This window comes from Anabrus simplex, chromosome 9, assembly GCF_040414725.1.
Source record: "Anabrus simplex isolate iqAnaSimp1 chromosome 9, ASM4041472v1, whole genome shotgun sequence".
Classification (NCBI taxonomy): Eukaryota; Metazoa; Arthropoda; class Insecta; order Orthoptera; family Tettigoniidae; genus Anabrus; species Anabrus simplex.
In genome coordinates, this window is record NC_090273.1 from 38701987 (window position 1) to 38721782 (window position 19796).

The following is a 19796-nucleotide window of genomic DNA, read 5'->3' on the forward strand; positions in this document are numbered from 1 at the left end:
ATGTAGGGGCGGAATTAATGTGTGGGGAGGATTTGGAATCAGAGGGTGTGAAAAGAATAGTTAGATACTGGATGAATTTAAAAAGACAGGAAGGTGGGAGAGTATTACAGGCAGCATATGTACAGCAATTTAAGAGCATGTATAAGGGTGGATGGTTAGAAAAAATAAAGGGATATTTGGAGAGGATAGGATTAGGACACCTGTGGGGGGAGGTTTGGTCAAAGACAGAAGTGAGAGGGATGAATATACTGGAAAGGAGAATTAGAGATATCCATAGGCAGAAATTATTGGGGGAAAGCAGACTAAGAAATTCGCTGACTGTTTTGACGAAAATAGAGGAGATAGCAGGGTTGAATATTAGATACGTCGATAGGTCAAAATGATATGGGATGATGTGGTGGCTTTTAGGTTTGCCAAGGAATACAGGCTGGTTACAGGGGAGGGATAAGACAAGGTGTGTACTTTGTGGAGATGTGAATGATGAGTTTCACTTGCTAAGAGACTGTGAGGTAACGAGGGGGTTAAGACATGGATTATTGAGTGCCGGGCATCGGGAAATATTGGGGAGAGGGGATGAGAACGCAATACTGAGATGGATTATTAAACAATGGGAAAAAGGGGGTGAATTGAACAGGTATTTTTGTGAGACAAAAAAGGCCTGCGAGAGTAAAATGAAGGAGAGTGAGATAGAGGGTGGGCAGGGGAATAGGGGGGTGGAATAGTTATCTGTATAAGGGAAGGGGATAGTATGTTAAAATTCTAATGGATTAGGGAATATAGGGACTGAGTACTTAGTTAGGTGGAGTTGGGTAAGAGGACAGGATTGCATGGTCTGTTTGTTTTAAAGTTAGCTGGAATGCAAGTGCTGAAATGCTGAGTGTTGTTGTTTGATTATTGAGCAGGTGTAGGTCAGTAACAAGAATGTGACGCAAGTACAGAGCATAATAAGGACACTGGATGAACACTGAGTGAGTGAACTGCTTCAGCTAATGACTGCTAATTATTCTTATTATTATTATCCTTATTATTATTATTATTATTATTATTATTATCCATTTTATTATTATTATTATTTATTATTCATTTTATCATTATTATTATTATTATTATTATTATTATTATTATTATTATTATTATTATTATTATTATTATTGCATGTGAACATATATAGGGGCGAAGTCGCCTGTTATGTTCAATAAATGTATGTATGTATGTATAACCCTATAATCACATGGGCTAAAAATAATGGAGAAAGTCATAGACCAAAGACTGAGGGATATAATAGAAAGGCAGTTAGAGAAAGAACAATATGGCTTTAGACCAAACAGATCAACAATAGGCTTGATATTTAGAATGCGAACGACAATGGAACAACACCTGGAAAGGAACAAGAAATCATCGTCGTATTTTTGGATTTGGTAAAAGCTTATGATAAAGTTAAGGGAAAACATGTATGGGAATGCCTACTGGAAAGGAATGTACCAAAATCACTAATTAACAAGATAAAAATGTTGTATCATGAAAGTAAAAGCAGCGTACAAGTGGGGAGTGGTGACTCTGAAACATTTTATACAAAAAAGGGTCTTAAGCAAGGAAGTGCACTGTCGCCATTATTGTTTATTATATTGATGCATGAAATCATAAAAACGTTTAAAACAGAATATCAATCCTGATGAAGTGAATGCTTTGGTATTTGCAGATGATGTGGAGATTTGGGGAAAGGGAGGAAAGGAAGTACAAAGGAGACTGGACATTTGGAAGGAAAATCTGAAGAAGTTCGGAGTGGTAATTATAATTAGTAAAAAGAGAACTGTAGCCATTCACTGTGGAAGAGAGAAAAAGAGCAGCCAAGTGAACATGGACGGAGAACGGTTAGAGAATGTAGAACAGTTTACATATTTGGTTAGCATTATTAATGGAAGTAATTAAATCAACCCTGAACTTAATAACAGATAAGTAAAGGTACAGCATTTTATCATCAAGTCGGAGAGCTTTTATGGGATGACAAAGTACCCAGGAGAACAAAATTAAAATTAAATAAACAGTATTTCATACCATTTGTAACATACGGACTACAAACGCTAGAAAGTAATAAGAGACAAGATAGTAAGATCCAAGCAGTAGCAATGAAATTTTAAGAACATCGGTTAAAAAGACAAAAAGAGATAGAATCCAAAATATTAAAATCAGAACATGCAGAAAGCCAGATTGAGATTGTTCACACATGTAAAAGAATGGGAAAGAAACGGGTAGAAAGAAAGGAATTAGAAAGAGAAGTTAAGGAAAAGAGACCAGTTGGAAGACCGAGAAGAAGAAGGATGGAACAGATTTGGAAGGACATTAGAGAAGCTGGATTGGATGTGGTGGAAGTAATGAAGCATTAAAAGTGGAAGGACAGAAAGGAGTGGAGGAGGCTTGTTACCCACACCCGGGCGACTGGAGTGGGACATTGATGATGATGATGATGATGATGATGATGATGGTGATGTTGATGATGACGAACACTCCAGGTACTAAAAGTGTTGCATGAATGTGGATTTGTTGTTTTGTCACTGATATATTGTCATAACAGAATGAACCCTAACAGATTTAGCCTGCACCGTGATGGTACTATCACACCATATATTGACAAGCCTTTAAATCGAACATAAAATAATTATATTATTTGATACAGTACACCTATTAAAGAGTGTTAGAAATAATTGGGTAAACCAGGGTAATGAAGAACAGAGATTCATTTTTCCATACATTGAAGACACAAGAATAGTTCTATATGCTAATTTGAAGGATTTAAAAGTTCTTCATTTTTCAGAAGAAATAACTTTAGTGAAGTTTTGTCAAAGAAGGTCTTGTATCCTTCAAATATCGAACGCCAACATGTCTCACTGGCTGTCCGTCTTTTTGACGAGAAGAAAATTGTGGCATTGCAGACATTAAGGAACATTGCATTGTGGGTCCAGCAGAACTCATAAAGACTGTCCTCACATGGTGAAAAATTATCAATGTAGGAACCCCAAAAACAGCAAAACAACTTAGAGATCCATTACGGACGCCAATTCAATGTGCTTAAGATGAAAGTGTATTATTTCGTAAGAAGTTCTGGAGTTATGGCAGAGTTTGAGTGTACAGACGTCTTCTAAGCATACAGGGAAATTAACCCAGGACAATTTTTTCTCATTAAGGCATACAACAGAAACTCTCATTAGATTGACTGAATATGTCTTATAACATTTCAAGACTGAAAATATTTGCTGTTAAGGAAATTTCAGACTAACCCACTTGAAGCCAGATTTGGTCGATACAGGCAAATGTGTAGCTCTTGTTACCATGTCTCTGTTTCTGAAGTGCTTGATTCAGAAAAAAACCGGAGATCTAAATGAATCTGTGAAGGAAGTTTCATACAATGAAGATCTAAATTTGGCTATCACTAAATCAAGGGAGAAATTGATTTCAGTACTGCATCAGTATTGTTTTACATAGAAGGGTACATTTCACACTGTTTATTAAGAAATGTCACAGGGTGTGCTGATTGTAAAGCACTTATTACATTGGACAAAGAATTGTCAGCAGTAGGAATGAATGATGAAAGAAATTCATACTTGCTGAAGCTCTGCAAAGGGGGGTTGAAACAGCCTATAGATTTTGTTTTTCAAATTGCTGTGGAGGGCTAAACTTTATTTCAGGCATTGATATCTAATTTTTAAGATTCCTTTTTGTGCCACCGGAAGTCACAGGGATTTTTTTACAAACCTTTTGAAAATGAAAGTTGATGAAACTGGCAATTACTGTGATAAGTGTGTGTATGTGTGTGTGTGTGTGCGTGTGCGTGTGTGTGTGTGTGTGTGTGTGTGGTATAGAGTCCATTAGTATTGTGTCCATGATCTGCCACATTTTGGGAAACATTTTTGGTAACAATTATTCAAAAATAATTAAATACAATACTGTGCGAACGAACAAGCATAAGATAATGACATTTTAGAGGTAACAGTTCACCTAGTGCAAATAACCTCAATCATTGCGGGTGGGTTAACTTCCCATAAGTAACCAGGGAAACCTGATCCCTACAAGAGCGCGTCCCCAGGTGGCGGATAGGGGGCCCCTGCAGTACGTAGAGCTGCTTGAAATACCCAATACAACCCGCGGACCAACAGGTAGCCCCATTCCCAGGGGGTTTAAAATACTGGAACAGGGCCCTTGCCGTGGGTTGTGGGTGAAGACCTCAACAGCTTCTACGGCGGAGAAGATGGACTGCGGAACGGTGAAGATGGCGGAAGGGGCAAACCCGTAGCTCCTGTACTCCAGATAAGGGGCGGCCTAATTTGAACCTGGCAGAAGGTAAAATGCCTTTGGGACTACCCATCGTACAAACAGCCTATAAAATGAGTGCGAGTGAATCAAGGCCTCGGAAAATGCTAGGGCGTCACCCGGACATGATGCGCACTTCCCGGTGCTCTGGGGAAACTGTGAGAAGTGGGCTACCAAACATCACAAGAATCAGTCTCATCAATGTCATGACTTTGAATGGCAAGGTAGAAGAACTGATAGAGTATATGAAGAAGAAGGACATAGCAATGATGGGAATAAGCGAGGCAAAATGGAAGGAGAAATGTCAAAAAGAATTGCAGAAAGGGTATGGATTATATTGGAGTGAAGGAAAGATGGCAACAAATGGTGTTAGTGTTATTTTGAGAGAAGACCTAGCGCAATATGTGGACAAAATTAACCAGATCATTGACTGGAAAATTAAAGTTAGACTTGGACTTGAGAGTGGAATCAAGGATTTTATACAGGTATATGCTCCCCAATCGGGTAATGCAGATGAATGTTTAGAAGAGTTTCTAGAAGAACTGGAAAGTTGTATTGAATAATAATGGGTGACATGAATGCACATGTTGAAACACACAGACAGGGAAAGGAGGAGATAATTGGCCCCCATAGTTATGGAAACCAAGATGAAGAAGGAGATTTGGTAATAGATTTTTGTAGAAGGAATGGTTTAATAGTTAGCAATACGTGGTTTAGAAAAAAGGAACTCACGAAGAAATAACTAGATATGTTTTGGGAGATAGAAGGACAAAGACAATGACTGATCTTATTCCGGCGGAGAAAGAGGAACGCAGACAGCAATGCCAAGAGCAGCTTTCGAAGGAGACCATAAAGTGGTTGCAGCCAAATTAAGACTTGGAGATATAACGAAGTTTATAGAAAAAATGGAAAGAAAAATAAAGGGATGGAAGTTAAAAGAGAAAGAAGTAAGGGAAAAGTTTCAAGAGGATCTGAAGAAAGAAATTACCGAAGATGACTTGAACAGTGTGGAAGAGGAATGGACATGTTTCAGAAATGGAATTGTAAAGTGTGCAGTAAACACCTGTGGAAGACTCTCAGGAAGGAAAAAGGAAAAGGAGATTCCTTGGTGGAACACCAAGGTAAAGGAAGCAGTTAAAGAGAAACACATAGCTTGGAGGAAGTGGATAGGCAAAAACAGTACAGAGAATTGGCAGAAATATAAAGAAGCCAAAAAGGTGTGTAAGAAAATAGTACAAGAAGAGAAACGGAAGAGCTGGGAAAGTTTCACAGAAACTTTTCAGGAGTATATAAAGGGAAGTGAAAAATGTTTTGTTTGGTTTGGTGAAGAATAGTGTACGAAATAGGGAAGATACACAATTTGTAAAAACTGAAACAGGGAAGATATTGATGCAAAGAGATGACATACTAAAAAGATTGGAAAAATACTTCTCAGAATTGCTAAATATTAAATACTGTGAACTGGTTGAGGAGAAGGAGCAAGAAGAAACTATTGGGAAAGAAGAAGAACAAGAAAAGGAGATGTCGATGTTAGAAATAGAGGAAGCCATACAAAAGATGAAGAGCGGCAAATCAGCAGGAGTGGATGAAGTAACTACGGAAATGATAAAAGCAGCAGTACCAATAGAGCTACAGTGGCTGTATAGATTATTTGGAATAATCTGGAGGAAGAAAGAGATCCCAGAAGATTGGAGAAAGGGTTTAATTATCCCGATATTCAAAAAAGATGATAAAAAGGGTTGCAATAACTATAGAGAGATCACCAGTTTTGCGCAAGTAGCTAAGATATTTATTGGAAGAAAGATTGAGGAGGAAGCTAGAAGGAGAAATGGAAGAAGAACAGTATGGTTTTAGGAAAGACAGATCAACGTTTGACCTGATCTTTACATTAAGACATATAATGGAGAAAAGATGGGAGTTTGGAAAAGACCTAGTGATGATATTTATTGACATTGAGAAGACTTATGACAGTGTGCCCAGACAGTTGGTATGGGACACATTAAGGAAAAACATTCAAAAACAAGTAGATGTATGGAACCAAGAAATGGAAAACTTTGTGATGAAAGTAAGCACATAGAAAAGTAAAACAATAATGATGGGAAGGGGAAGGAAGGAAAGAAGGAAGTAAGAGGAAAGATAAAACTGAATGTTAAAATTCTGTAAGTGGTTAAAAGTTTCAAGTACTTGGGAAGTGTGATCACAGGAGGTGGAAAGATTACCGAGGACGAGCAAACGGCTTCTACCAGAGTGTACGGCGTATTTTTTGGAACTAAGATGTCCCGAAAGAATGTAAAAGAAAAGTATTAAATTCAACCTATTATTTGTTATGGAGGGCTACATGTTAATTCAGGCGTTGATGAAAAATGAAAACCTACAACCTGTTTTCCATTCATTTACCGGGTCAGAGATGTACATCCTAATGAATGAAACGTATATAGGCTGTTATTACAATGGGGTCCCAAGGTGATTAATTAATGAGTGATAAATGCTATGAAATGATAATGGAGAGTGTTTCTGGAATGAAAGATGACAGAGAAAACCGGAGTACCCGGAGAAAAACCTGTCCCGCCTCCGCTTTGTCCAGCACAAATCTCACATGGAGTGACCGGGATTTGACCCACGGTATCCAGCTGTGAGGGGCCGACGCGCTGCCGTCTGAGCCACGGAGGTTCTCAGGCCTTGATATCTGATTTAAAGATGCATTTTTATACCGTGGAAATCGTAGGGATGTTTCTTTCAATTGTTTGTTAATGAAATTTGAAAAACCCATTACAAGTGTCGGTATGTGCTGCTGAGTTAATGAGTGTTGTGACCAAGATCTGTCATATTTTGGAAGATACGTTTTTTTAACAATTATTCATGTACTCAGACAAGCATAAAAGAATGACATTTTTTCGAGAGAAAACCATTCGCCTAGTCACCATTATCGTACAGTCCAGGTGAGTAGCCTTCAGTCGAACATTTTACAATATGTAATATACTACCTTGAGTGCATATATTTATGTATTCGTATGTATTCTTTTGATAGTGTTTCTTTGGTGTTATGTGTCATACGCTTATTCTGCATTCTCTTTGTCACACTACGATAAAAAGTATCGTATCAGCAGTGTAGCAAATACACGCGAAGACGGAGACTCAGCACTACATGCGTGACGTCACAACTGTTGATAGCAGGCCTCTATATATCAAGATGGCCGTGACTGGGAGCGATTGTCACCCGTTTTAAGCTGGGAGCGATTGTCACACGTTTTAAGCTGGGAGTGATTGTCACACATTTTAAGCTAAGAGTGATTGTCACACATTTTAAGCTAAGAGTGATTGTCACACGTTTTAAGCCAGGAGTGATTGTCACACGTTTTAAGCTGGGAGCGATTGTTACACGTTTTAAGCTGGGAGTGATTGTCACACGTTTTAATCTGGAAGTGATTGTCACACGTTTTAAGCCGGAAGTGATTGTCACACGTTTTAAGCTGGGAGCGATTGTCACACATTTAAGCTGGGAGCGATTGCCACACGTTTTAAGCTGGGAGTGATTGTCACACGTTTTAAGCTGGGAGTGATTGTCACACATTTTAAGCTGGGAGTGATTGTCACACGTTTTAAGCTGTGAGTGATGTCACACTTTTTAAGCTGGGAGTGATGGACACTGTAGCGAATGAAATGTATTCCTGTTAAACAACTCTGACGTGTTAGACAAATGGCAATAGCCAGACCGTGCGCAGACCAATGAAGAAAAGCAGCAGCACAAGAAAATTAGTACCGTACATTTTCTCTGCTACACGGAAAAGCATAGAAACGTCGAGATGCTTTTGAGCTTAGAAGACGGGAGAGCACAATACTAGAGCGGGTTTACATGGCAGACGAATTATAGAAAACAGGTTCTTCTTCCGCTGCATCGAGTGCTGTACCGAATTGGGAATCGGTTTGAGGAACAAGAGATTCCGCTCGATACAGCCCTGCAAAAGGGAGGGAAAGGATAACAAGTTAATGCCATTTGGAGCGTTTGCAGAGTTGATTATAGGATGACAGGCTCAAAGGCGACCCCACAGTGTTCAAATCAAAATCAAATCAAAGTCTCTTTATTTGCAAATGAGATGTCTACCTCGGTGGCAAATGGTACACTAAAATACATTATTGTCAATCACTAAATTTTAAATTAACAAGACCGAGCTGGATAGCTGCAGTCGCTTAAGTGCGGCCAGTATCCAGTATTCGGGAGAAAGTGGGTTCGAACCCCACTGACGGCAGCCCTGAAGATGGTTTTCTGTGGTTTCCCATTTTCACACCAGGCAAATGCTGGGGCTGGACCTTAATTAAGGCAACGGCCGCTTCCTTCCAACTCCTAGCCCCTTCCTGTCCCATCGTCGCTATAAGACCTATCTGTGTCAGTGCGACGTAAAGCAAGTAGCAAAAAAGAAAGAAAAAATGAACAAGAGAAGAAGAAAATTTTTCTAGAAAACAATATTATACAATTTACGCTAACATTTTTTCTATTAAACACACAGCTCATCCTTAATAAATTTATATTGTTTACAAAATTCTACTTATAATATCTCCGGTACTTACAAACATAGTCAACTCATATACAGTATGTGGAATTACTGCAAATAGGGAACTGGTATAAGATAAAAATTTACTTTTTTTAACCCATTTTGGAACCTAAGTAGGGTTAAGATTTCTTCTTGCTCCAGGATATCAGAGGTCAAGCTAGCCCAGGCATTACTCCCTCCTTTTATGACCCCACTTTTATATTATTATCCACATTTCGATGGCAATCTTCATTGTATTCTTGATCAATGTGAGTTCGTTCGAACTCCACTCTCGGCAGCCCTCAAGGTGGATTCTGGTGGTTTCCCATTTTTACACCAGGTAAATGCCTTCTCAGTCCTAGCATTGCCCTATCAAATCATCTCCATAAGATCTATCTATGTCGATGCGATATAAAACCGATATCAGCATAAGACATTATTATTTCTTCTTCTTCTTGCGTTCCGGCCTTCTAAGGACCACGTTACAATTTCAATTGTTCCTCCTTAGTTGTTCTTTCCTTTTCTTCCAGTATTCTTTCATTGTTTCACTGTGTTTCTTTTTCCTGTCTTCAGTCCACTTTGTGGCTGTTTTCCTTTACTTCCTCCCTTGGAATCCTTCCATTTGTAAGACTTTCTTCCTAAAAATCTTTCTTTCCAATAATTCTTCTTCTCGTATGTTGTTCCTTTCCAGGTCTTTCTTGACTTCTTGAATCCACGTGGTAGTTGATTTCTTTTCCCAAAGGTACTTGAAGATTCGTTTAGTTAGTCTATTGTCATCCATGTGTCCAAGAAATAGCAATCTCCTTTTTCGTATTGTTTCTGATATGTTTTCTAAGTTCTGGTAAATTTCATTGTTACTTCTTAATTTCCAAAACTCCGCAATTCTTAGAGGACCTAATATTTTCCTTACAATTCTTCTTTCTAATATTTCTAATTTATCAAGCTTGTAGTTCAGTGCTAGACATTCGCTGGCATAAAGGCATTCTGGTTTCACTACTGTGTTGTAGTGCTTTATTTTAAGTTTTCTTGATAAGCACTTTTTGTTGTACGTATTCTTAGTTATACCGTATGCTCTTTCCATCATTTGTATCCTCTCCTCTATAGCAGATTTATCTAAACCATTTTCTTGAATTGTCTCACCCAAATATTTGAATTTCTTTACCTTTTCTATTTGACCAATATCCGTTACTAAAACTTTGGAGCACTCTTTATATTCGTCAAAAATTTTGTTTTCTCGGCAGAGATTCTCAAGCCTGTCATGTTGGCTGTCTTTTCAAGGAGATTGACTTGCATTGCTGCATCTGTGAGGCTTTCTGAAAGTATGGCAAAGTCATCTGCAAATGCTAGGCAATTTATTGCAACACCTTTGTTCTTCTTCCCCAGCATGAGTGGCAATATTTTAGATTCTTTCAGTTTTTCATTCCAAATTCTTACAATTTTCTCCATGACACAATTGAAAAGGAGTGGAGATAGATCATCGCCCTGCCTGACACCTGTATTTATTTTGAAAGGTCGAGATACTTCACCCATAAATTTTACTTTCGAGATAGTGTCTAAGTGTTTCACGAATTAGGTTTGCCAATTTAGTTTTAACTCCAAATTCACATTATTATTATTATTATTATTATTATTATTATTATTATTATTATTATTATTATTATTATTATTGAGATACAAGACTAAGGAATGGTTCATCGAAAGGGGGTGTAGCAGCATTTCGGAAGTTGCAAGGACAGCAGTCTGGATGATTGACTGATATGGCCTTGTAATAATACTCGGTTTAGCTGTGTTGATACTGCTACACGGATGAAAGCAACGGGAAACTACAGCCGTAACTAACTCCCGAGGACATGCAGCTCTCTCTGTATGAATGATGTACTGATGATGGCTTCCTCCCGTGTAAAATATTCCGGAGGTAAACTAGTCCCTCATTCGGATCTCCGGGTGGGGACAACACGAGAGGGGGTGATCGTCAGGAAGATGGATACTGGCATTCTGCGAGTCGAAGCGTCGAATGTTAGAAGTTTGAATCGTTCTTGTAGATAAGAGAATCTGAAAAAGGGAGATGGATAGACTAAAATTAGATGTAGTTGGTATAAGTGAAGTACGTTGGCAGGAAGAACAGGTTTTTGGTCAGGCGACTACCGAATTATCAACACAAAATCAAACAGGGGAAATGCAGGAGTAGGTTTGATAATGAATAAGAAAATAGGGCGTCCGGTAAGCTACTACGACCAGCATAGTGAAAGAATTATTGTCATCAAGATAGACACCAAACCAATGTCCACACACAATAGTGCAGGTCTATATGCCTACTACCTCAGCGGATGATGAGGAAGTCGAAAGAATATTTGAAGAGATAGGCGATTTAATACAATATGTAAAAGGTGACGAGAATCTAATTGTGATGGGAGACTGGAATGCAGTGGTAGGCCAAGGAAGAGAAGGTAATACAGTAGGAGAATTCGGATTGGGACAAAGGAACGAAAGGGGAAGTCGGATGGATGAATTCTGCACTGATCATAATTTAGTCCTTGCCAATACATGGTTCAAACACCACAAACCACGGCTTTATACGTGAACGAGACCTGGAGAAACTGGAAGGTATCAAATAGACTTCATTAGGCTATGATTGGGCAGAGATTCAAAAACCAGGTGTTGGATTGCAAAACTTTTCCAGGAGCAGACGTGCACTCTGACCACAACTTGTTGGTCATGAAATGCCATCTGAAGCTGAAGAAATTGAAGAAAGGAAAGAATGCAAAAAGATGGGATCTAGACAAGTTGAAAGAAAAGAGTGTGAGAGATTGTTTCTAGGAACATGTTGCACAAGGACTAAATGAAAAGGCTGAAGGAAACACAATAGAGGAAGAGTGGATAGTCATGAAAAATGAAGTCAGTAGGGCTGCTGAAGAAATGTTAGGAAGGAAGTAAAGATCAACTAAGAATCAGTGGATAACTCAGGAGATACTAGACCTGATTGATGAAAGACCAAAATACAAGAATGCTAGAAATGAAGAGTGTAGAAAAGAATACAGGCGATTAAATAATGAAATGGGTAGAAAATTCAGGGTAGCTAAGGATGACTGGCTGAAGGAGAAGTGCAAGGATGTCTAAGGTTGTATGGTCCTAGGAAAAGTATGCTGCATACAGGAAAATCAAGGAAACTTTTGGAGAAAGGAAATCTAGGTGTATGAATATTAAGAGCTTAGATGGAAAGCCACTTCCAGGGAAAGAAGACAAAGCAGAAAGATGGCAGGAACAAATCCAACAATAGTATCAAGTTAAAGATGTAGATAATTTGGTTCTGGAACAAGAAGAGGCTGTTGATGCTGAAGAAATGGGCGACCCAATTTTGAGGTCAGAGTTTGACAGAGCTGTGAGTGACCTAAATAGAAACAAGGCACCTGGAATTGATGACATTCCCTCTGAATTACTGACTGCCTTAGGAGAAACCAGCATGGCAAGGTTATTCCATTTAATGTGTAAGATGTGTGAGACAGGAGAAGTCCCATCCGATTTTCAGCAGAATGTTGTTATACCTATTCCCAAGAAAGCCGGTGCTGACAGGTGTGAAAACTGCCGCACCATTAGTTTAGTATATCATGCCTGCAAAATTTGAACACGTATTATTTACAGAAGAATGAAAAAACAAGTTGAAGCTGAGTTGGGAGAAGATCAGTTTGGCTTCAGAAGAAATGTAGGAACACATGAAGCAATCCTGACTTTACGTCTGATCTTAGAGGATAGAATCAAGAAGGACAAGCCCACGTACATTGCATTCGTGGATCTATAAAGGGCATTCGATAATGTTGATTGGACCAAGCTATTTAAGATTCTGAAGGTGATTGGGATCAGATACCGAGAACGAAGAAATATCTACAATCTGCATAAAAGTCAGTCTGCAGTGATTAGAATCGAGGAGTTTGAAAAAGAAGCAGCAATCCAGAAAGGAGTGAAGCAAGGTTGCAGTTTGTCTCCCCTCCTTTCCAGTGTTTACATAGAATAGGCAGTAAAGGAAATCAAAGAGGAATTTGGAAAGGGAATCACAATCGAAGGAGAGGAAATCAAAACCTTGAGATTTGCCGATATCATTGTTATTTTATCTGAGACTGCAGAAAATCTAGAGAAGCTGCTGAATGGTACGGACGAAGTCTTGGGTAAGGAGTACCAGATGAAAATAAATAAGTCCAAAACAAAAGTAATGGACTGCAGTCGAACGAAGGCAGGTGATGCAGGGAATATTAAATTAGGAAATGAAGTCTTAAAGGAAGTAGATGAATATTGTTACTTGGGTAGTAAAATAACTAACGATGGCAGAAGTAAGTAGGACATAAAATGCATATTAGCACAAGCAAGGAAGAGCTTTCTTAAGAAAAGAACTTTACTCCTTTCAAACATAGATATAGGAATTAGAAAGGTGTTTTTGAAGACTTTCGTGTGGAGCGTGGCATTGTATGGAAGTGAAACATAGACGATAACTAGCTCAGAAAGAAAGAGAATAGAAGCTTTTGAAATGTGGTGTTACAGAAGAATGCTGAAGGTGAGATGGATAGATCGAATCATGAATGAAGGGATACTGAATCGAATTGGCGATAGGAGATCGATTTGGCTAAATTTGACCAGAAGAAGAGATAGAATGATAGGACACATCTTAACTTTTTTTTTTTGCTATTTTGCTTTACGCCGCACCGACACATATGTCTTATGGTGACAATAGGATAGGAATGGCCTAGGAATAAGAAGGAAGCGGCCGTGGCCTTAATTAAGGTACAGCCCCAGCATTTACCTGGTGTGAAAATGGGAAACCACGGAAAACCACCTTCAGGGCTGCCGACAGTGGAGTTCGAACCCACTATCTCCCGATTACTGGATACTGGCCGCACTTAAGCGACTGCAGCTATCGAGCTCGGTGGGACACATCTTAAGACACCCAGGACTTGTTGAGTTTATTTTTGAAGGAAGTGTAGGTGGTAAGACCGGTAGGGGGTAGACCAAGGTATGAATATGACAAGCAGATTAGAGCAGATGTAGGATGCGGTAGTTACGTAGAAAAGAAAAGGTTAGCGCAGGATAGGATGGCATGGATGGCTGCATCAAACCAGTCTATGGACTGATGACTCAAAGAACAACATTATTATTATTATTATTATTATTATTATTATTATTATTATTATTATTATTATTATTTCGTTATGCCCATTCATAGAGATCGTTGGAACTTTTTAATTGGCTTGATGGAAAAAATGAAATAGCTTATGGCTTTTAGTGCCAGGATGTGTCGGGGGACTTCGGCTCGCCAGGTCCAGGTCTTTTGATTTGACTCCCGTAGGCAACCCGCGCGTCGTGATGAGGATGAAATGATGATGAAGATGACACATACATCATGTCCCCGTGCCAAGCGAATTAACCAATTGTGGTTAAAATTCCCTACCCTGACGGGAATCGAACCCGGGGTCCCAGTAACCAAAGGCCAGCACGCTAACCATTTAGCCATGGAGCCACTGGCTTGATGATTTTCGTTCCTATTCGTCCAAAATCTCTTCATGAACTCAGTGTGTTGCCTCTTCCGTTCTTCTGACCACTTTGTAGCCGTCCTGCTGCTAGTTTTCACCACAAATGTGTGTTTATTTACTGAGGTCTTGAAGACTTTCGCGATTTTTCATGTCGTCTTCCCCGATGTTCAATTGAGGTCTCCTCTTGCTTACTTCAGCCAATCGATTCTCCTGTTTTGGGAATTTATTACATTGAATAATCTTTTCGTGAGTCTCTTATTATCCATCCTAATGGATATAGAGCTTCTAGTAGAATAACTGTTTTGTAATTATTATTATTATTATTATTATTATTATTATTATTATTATTATTATTATTATTATTATGCCCGCCTTGTGGCTATGATCGTTAAGGCGCTGAAGTCTAAAGGTCTGACACCGAGGTTAGCCGGTTCGAGCCCCGTTGGTAGAAAAAATTTCACCATCAGAATGTTGGGCGGCAGGGTAGGGGAGGTGGTAGTATACAATTTCTAATCACCAGATTGAGTACCAAAAGCCTGGATTAAATTCCAAACCTCTACGCAGTGCTCATATGGAGTGAGGGCATATGACGCTGTTGATGGTGATTCGTCCGTCGGATGGGGACGTCAAGCCTTGGGCAGACCCCTTGGTGCTATTCGATAGGAGTAGGCTATGTGCCGGCACCGGGTTTCACCCTCTCCCTATTACCATATATCACGTCATTCATTTCATCTCATTAATTCCTCTGATGAGGTTGAAGTCAGGAAGGGCATCCGGTCATAAAAACCCGCCAAGACAGATTCACCTCATCTCATATCCGACCCGTAGTGTGACCGTACCGGTCATATACATTTTATTAATTATTTTAGGCAGTGAAAAACCTTTGTTAAGCTCCCTCGTACATGTTACAGAAAGTTCCATTAGGTTGCACATGCTTACACAACCTTTCTAGCCTGGTAAACACCACTCCGTCTTAACTAAAAGAATCAACAGATAGAGAGAGAGAGAGAGAGAGAGAGAGAGAGATGACAAATGTCAAGCCAGAAAAATCGATAATGATACCTCCACCCGTTGAAAAAATGGCCGAAACGCAGCGATGCCAGTATGCAAGCTTCATTTGTATGATAAGATTTCGAGATATGGATAACAACAAGTATGGGAAACCTCGGGATGTTATATGGTTTCATAATAGACATCTGCCAAAATTCCATTTTTTATAATATATTAACGTGTGAAAAAATTGGCGATCATTTGCATTATATAACAGCTAAGCGTCAGCACGCTTGATATGTACGCAGCACCCTCATGGAGAACTCTGTAGGGGCATTATTTTGATAATTAATTTTAAATAAACGGCCGATCGACGCAGGTTGCGTACATAACTAGACTACTTAAGAATCTGAGTCACACGTTTGAGTGCATTACCGATGTCATACGACACGTTGAACTATTAATTTAAAAAAGTAGTGGGGATTTGCTACTGTCTCTGGCGTGAGTGGGCGAAATCTTTTAAAAGGGATGGCGGTGATGACACCAGTATCCACTCGACGCGAAGGATTCAAGGCAGAAGCACGGTTTGCTGGTGTTCTTATTTTATTAGTATTTCAGACTGGAAATATACATTTTACATCTTCGAGACTGTTGTAAGTATCTACACATGATAGTATTAAAAGGGTTGAAGTAATGTGACCGCAAGAACAGTGTTATATTAGTTTTTTTAAAAAAAGTCACGCAATATATGTTAATATCATTAAAGTGTTACAGTATTTTTTTTGTTAAAGTGATGCAACATATGATATCATCAAAGTTGTGATAAGTGTAGAAGAGGACCATGGATTATGAACGCGCTCAGCAGGACTAGCAGTGGACACGAACCTGTGACCAACGCCACTGCCATGGAAGCTTAAAAAGAAAATGAGGGCCTTTTCTTGGGCTCTAGCCTTGGATTTCACGACATGATGATAAGTACTAAAATGTACATGCTACAAGTATGATCTCATCGACTAGTATTCACTTATTCTTTTGTTTACTTATTTGTAATATAATTCATTTAGCTAGGTGACCACTTCCAGTTATCTTCAATTTTTGTTCTTGTATAGATAATTGTTTCTTCTGATAGTGAAGAAAGTTCTTAATGATAACCGTCGCATTTATAAGGATATTTCTGATTTTAAAAAATATGTTATACAAATTTTAATGTAATATTTATCATCATGTCGGAAAGAGGGAAAGGAGAAATCAACTTTGACTTTTCACAACTTTGTATTTAGTCCATTGGACATTGCATATTATATTAAGATTATATTATAAGTATTCAGGGTCAATTTTAATTAATTTGATTTATCAAGGATTAATAAGTAGGTAATTAAATTTTGTTTGCCTGTTATTTTGCTGAAAAATATTGTATCCCAAGTTTCCTTCCGTTCACTTATGCCTTTAAGCTAGTTATGTGTTATTTTCTTCGATCTTTTGCCGCGAGCGCACCATGGCCCTGGGAGGTCGATGGTTTGATTCTATGGAACGGAAGGGTGCAGTAGATCCTTGCACGGTCGGAAGAGCTTTTGCTCACCCATCATTCTAAAAAATTTCTTTTTCGTTCTTTCCAGATGAGGTGGCATTTGACTCTAGGCTAAAAATGTCCCTTTCCAACGAACGCCTTGGCGTATGGTGCTATATGACGGTATCCCGATATTTTAGGGATTTTCATGCAGTCATTTGGTTCTATGGGGCAGATGGCCTGGGGTGGAAAGGTTGCAGTAGGAAAACGGGACAAGTGTTGGACAAACATTATTGTTGTTATTGTTGATGTTGTTGTTTTCTTGCTCCATTGGCTGTCGTATTTGTTCGTGTTGTAACACAATCGTAATTGGCCACGTCTGGCAAAGCTGCTTTTCAAGGTTCAGTGCTGCAATTCACTCCTGGTCTTCAATAATATACGGTATGACCTTCTCATGTTAGTGACATGCTATAGCGTGTTCTTGATCTTCGTGCCAGGCACTTAGAACGCATGCATTTAATATACCTCATTCTTCATAGTACCTTTAGTCTGTCTACACCATTTCTTGTTAAACAACGTGAGGCGTTACCAGGTAATTAAATTGTTGAAGTTTTAATACTTTGCAAAATATTTTCGAACTGCAGTTGCTTTGTTGTTGTTTTTATGTACAGTAAACTAATAAGGGTTCCATTCAATTTGAATCGTGTGGAACAACTGAATTACTGGAGATGCTACTGCTCAATTAAGGGGCTGCCTGGTCGAGGCGATAAAGGCATGCTCGGTTCACCTGGAAGGACACGGGTTCAAATCCCCGTCAGAAAGTCGAAAAATTAAAGAAACGTGATTACCAACTTGGGAGGGGAAAATGGCCCTGAGGTGCACTCAGCCTGTACCAAAAATGAGTCCCATCAAGTGCCGAGGTTACGGATACTGGAAGTCTTTACCTTCCACCCCTCCAAGGGCCTTCAATGCCTGTACGAAGATGACTTTACTTTTGCAATGCTTTGCCACTGTTCAGTTGATACATACGTGTTTATTTACCGAGCGAGGTGGCCCAGTGGTTAGGGCAGCACAGCTGTGAGCTTGCATTCGAGAGGTAGTGGGTTCGAATCCCACTGCCGGCAGCCCTGAAGGTGTTTCTCCGTGGTTTCTTATTTTCACACCAGTCATATGCTGGAGCTAATTAGGGCAACGGCCGCTTCTTTCGCACTCCCAGCCCTTTCCTATCCCTTATGACCCACCTGCCTTCATTATGGACTGTTATGTCTGTAAGAGTTCAGTCTGCAAGGCCTTGTGAATTTACTAATAGCCTCCACAATCCTCTATTTGTAACTAGCTCTGTGGCTTCGTTTAATTCCATATTCCTTATCTTTAAATCATTAGAAACTGAGTTTCACCATTGTCGTCTTGGTCTCCCTCCACTTTTTTACCCTACTAGGTAACCTCTATCCTCCTCCATTCCCCTCATAAGACCTCACCACCGAAGCCAGTTTCTACGTATAGCTTCATCAATCGAATAAATTCATTTCTAACTTAGCCTTGACCTCCTCATTCCGAGTACCCTCCTGCCATTGTTCCGACCTATTTGTACCAGCGATCATAATTGCTACATTAAAGTCTGTTACTTCTAACTTATGAATGAGATATCCTGAGTCCACCCAGCTTTCACTCTCGTACAGCAAAGTCGGTCTAAAAACAGATCGGTGTAAAGATAGCTTCGTCCGGGAGCTGACATCTTTCTTACAGAATACTGTTCATCGCAACTGCCAGCTCACTGCATTAGCTTTGCTTCGCCTTGACTTAATCGCATTTACTATACTACCATCCTGGGGGACTATACATCCTAAATACTTTAAATGATCTACCTGTTCATGCTCTGACATAGTTGAGTACTGGAAAGGCTAATTTTCTTATCATACTCATTATCAAGTTTCACGATATTAGACTGCAGACTTTGAGCACAATCTACTGTTAAGATCAAGTCGTCAGCATAGGCCAAACTGCTTACTACATTTCTAGATAAACATAACTGTCTATTTCTCTCGTAGCATTTTTCAGTCACCAGAAAGTTTGATCCTGACAGCCCCTCTGTGTTCTGAAACCACACTGGTTTTCATCCAGCTTACTCTCAATGACTGATCACACCCTCCCTTCCAAAATACCTTTGAACACTTTGCCTGGTGCACTTTTCAGTGAAATACCTCGATGCAATCCTTCCTGTTCCTTAGCTTATAGATAGATGCAATTACCGCTTTCGTCCATGCTAATATTATTCTACAAAACCGTTGCATCCCTGGCTTCCCACTCTATTTCATCTTTTCAGTCTAATTTCATCTATTCCTAATTCTTTGTGACTATGGAGTTCATTTTCCACCTTTTCTACTTTTTCAAGCATAATTTCACCAACATCATTGTCCTTCTCCCGGTGAGCTATGTTATTCGCGACGTCACCAGCAAGATTTCCTTTTACTTTGAGAAGATTTTCAAAATATTCCTTCCACAGTTCTAGTGATACCCTGGGATCTGTTATGAGTTCACTTAATTTGCCCAAAATACTATTAATTTCCATTTTACCCTCCCTATCTAAGATTATTATTGCCCAGGAAGGCTTCTTTGCCGCTTACTTCTTTCACTCTGATTCTTTCATCTGCATTAGTCCTCGTTTCGAGCTATTCCTTTTCAGTTTACTAGCTTCATCATTCCACGAAGATGTTCGCTTTTTTCCATCTTTACACACAGTTTCCTTCTAGGTATTCTCATGTCGTTTCTACTACCGCATCCCTGTATGCCACCCATTCTCTTTCTATATCCTGAACTTGCTTACTGTCTACTCTTTGGAACTTTTCACTAATCATATCCGTGTACTACTGCCTAATTTCTTCGGCCTGGAGAATTTCTACCCTAATTCGTCTGCAGACACATTTCACTTCCTCTAGGCCTAAAATGCTT

The 19796-nt window shown here is 39.3% G+C and overlaps 1 protein-coding gene across 1 annotated transcript in view; it reads left to right on the plus strand.

Moving 5' to 3' along the window:
• The first annotated feature begins 17323 nt into the window (after positions 1-17323).
• The window catches only part of LOC136881147 (hemolymph lipopolysaccharide-binding protein), a 29426-nt gene continuing 26953 nt past the window's right edge, over positions 17324-19796 (plus strand). The window contains exon 1 of the mRNA XM_067153811.2: positions 17324-17439. The gene's annotated coding sequence lies outside the window, so the exon portion shown is untranslated. The remainder of the gene's footprint in view (positions 17440-19796) is intronic.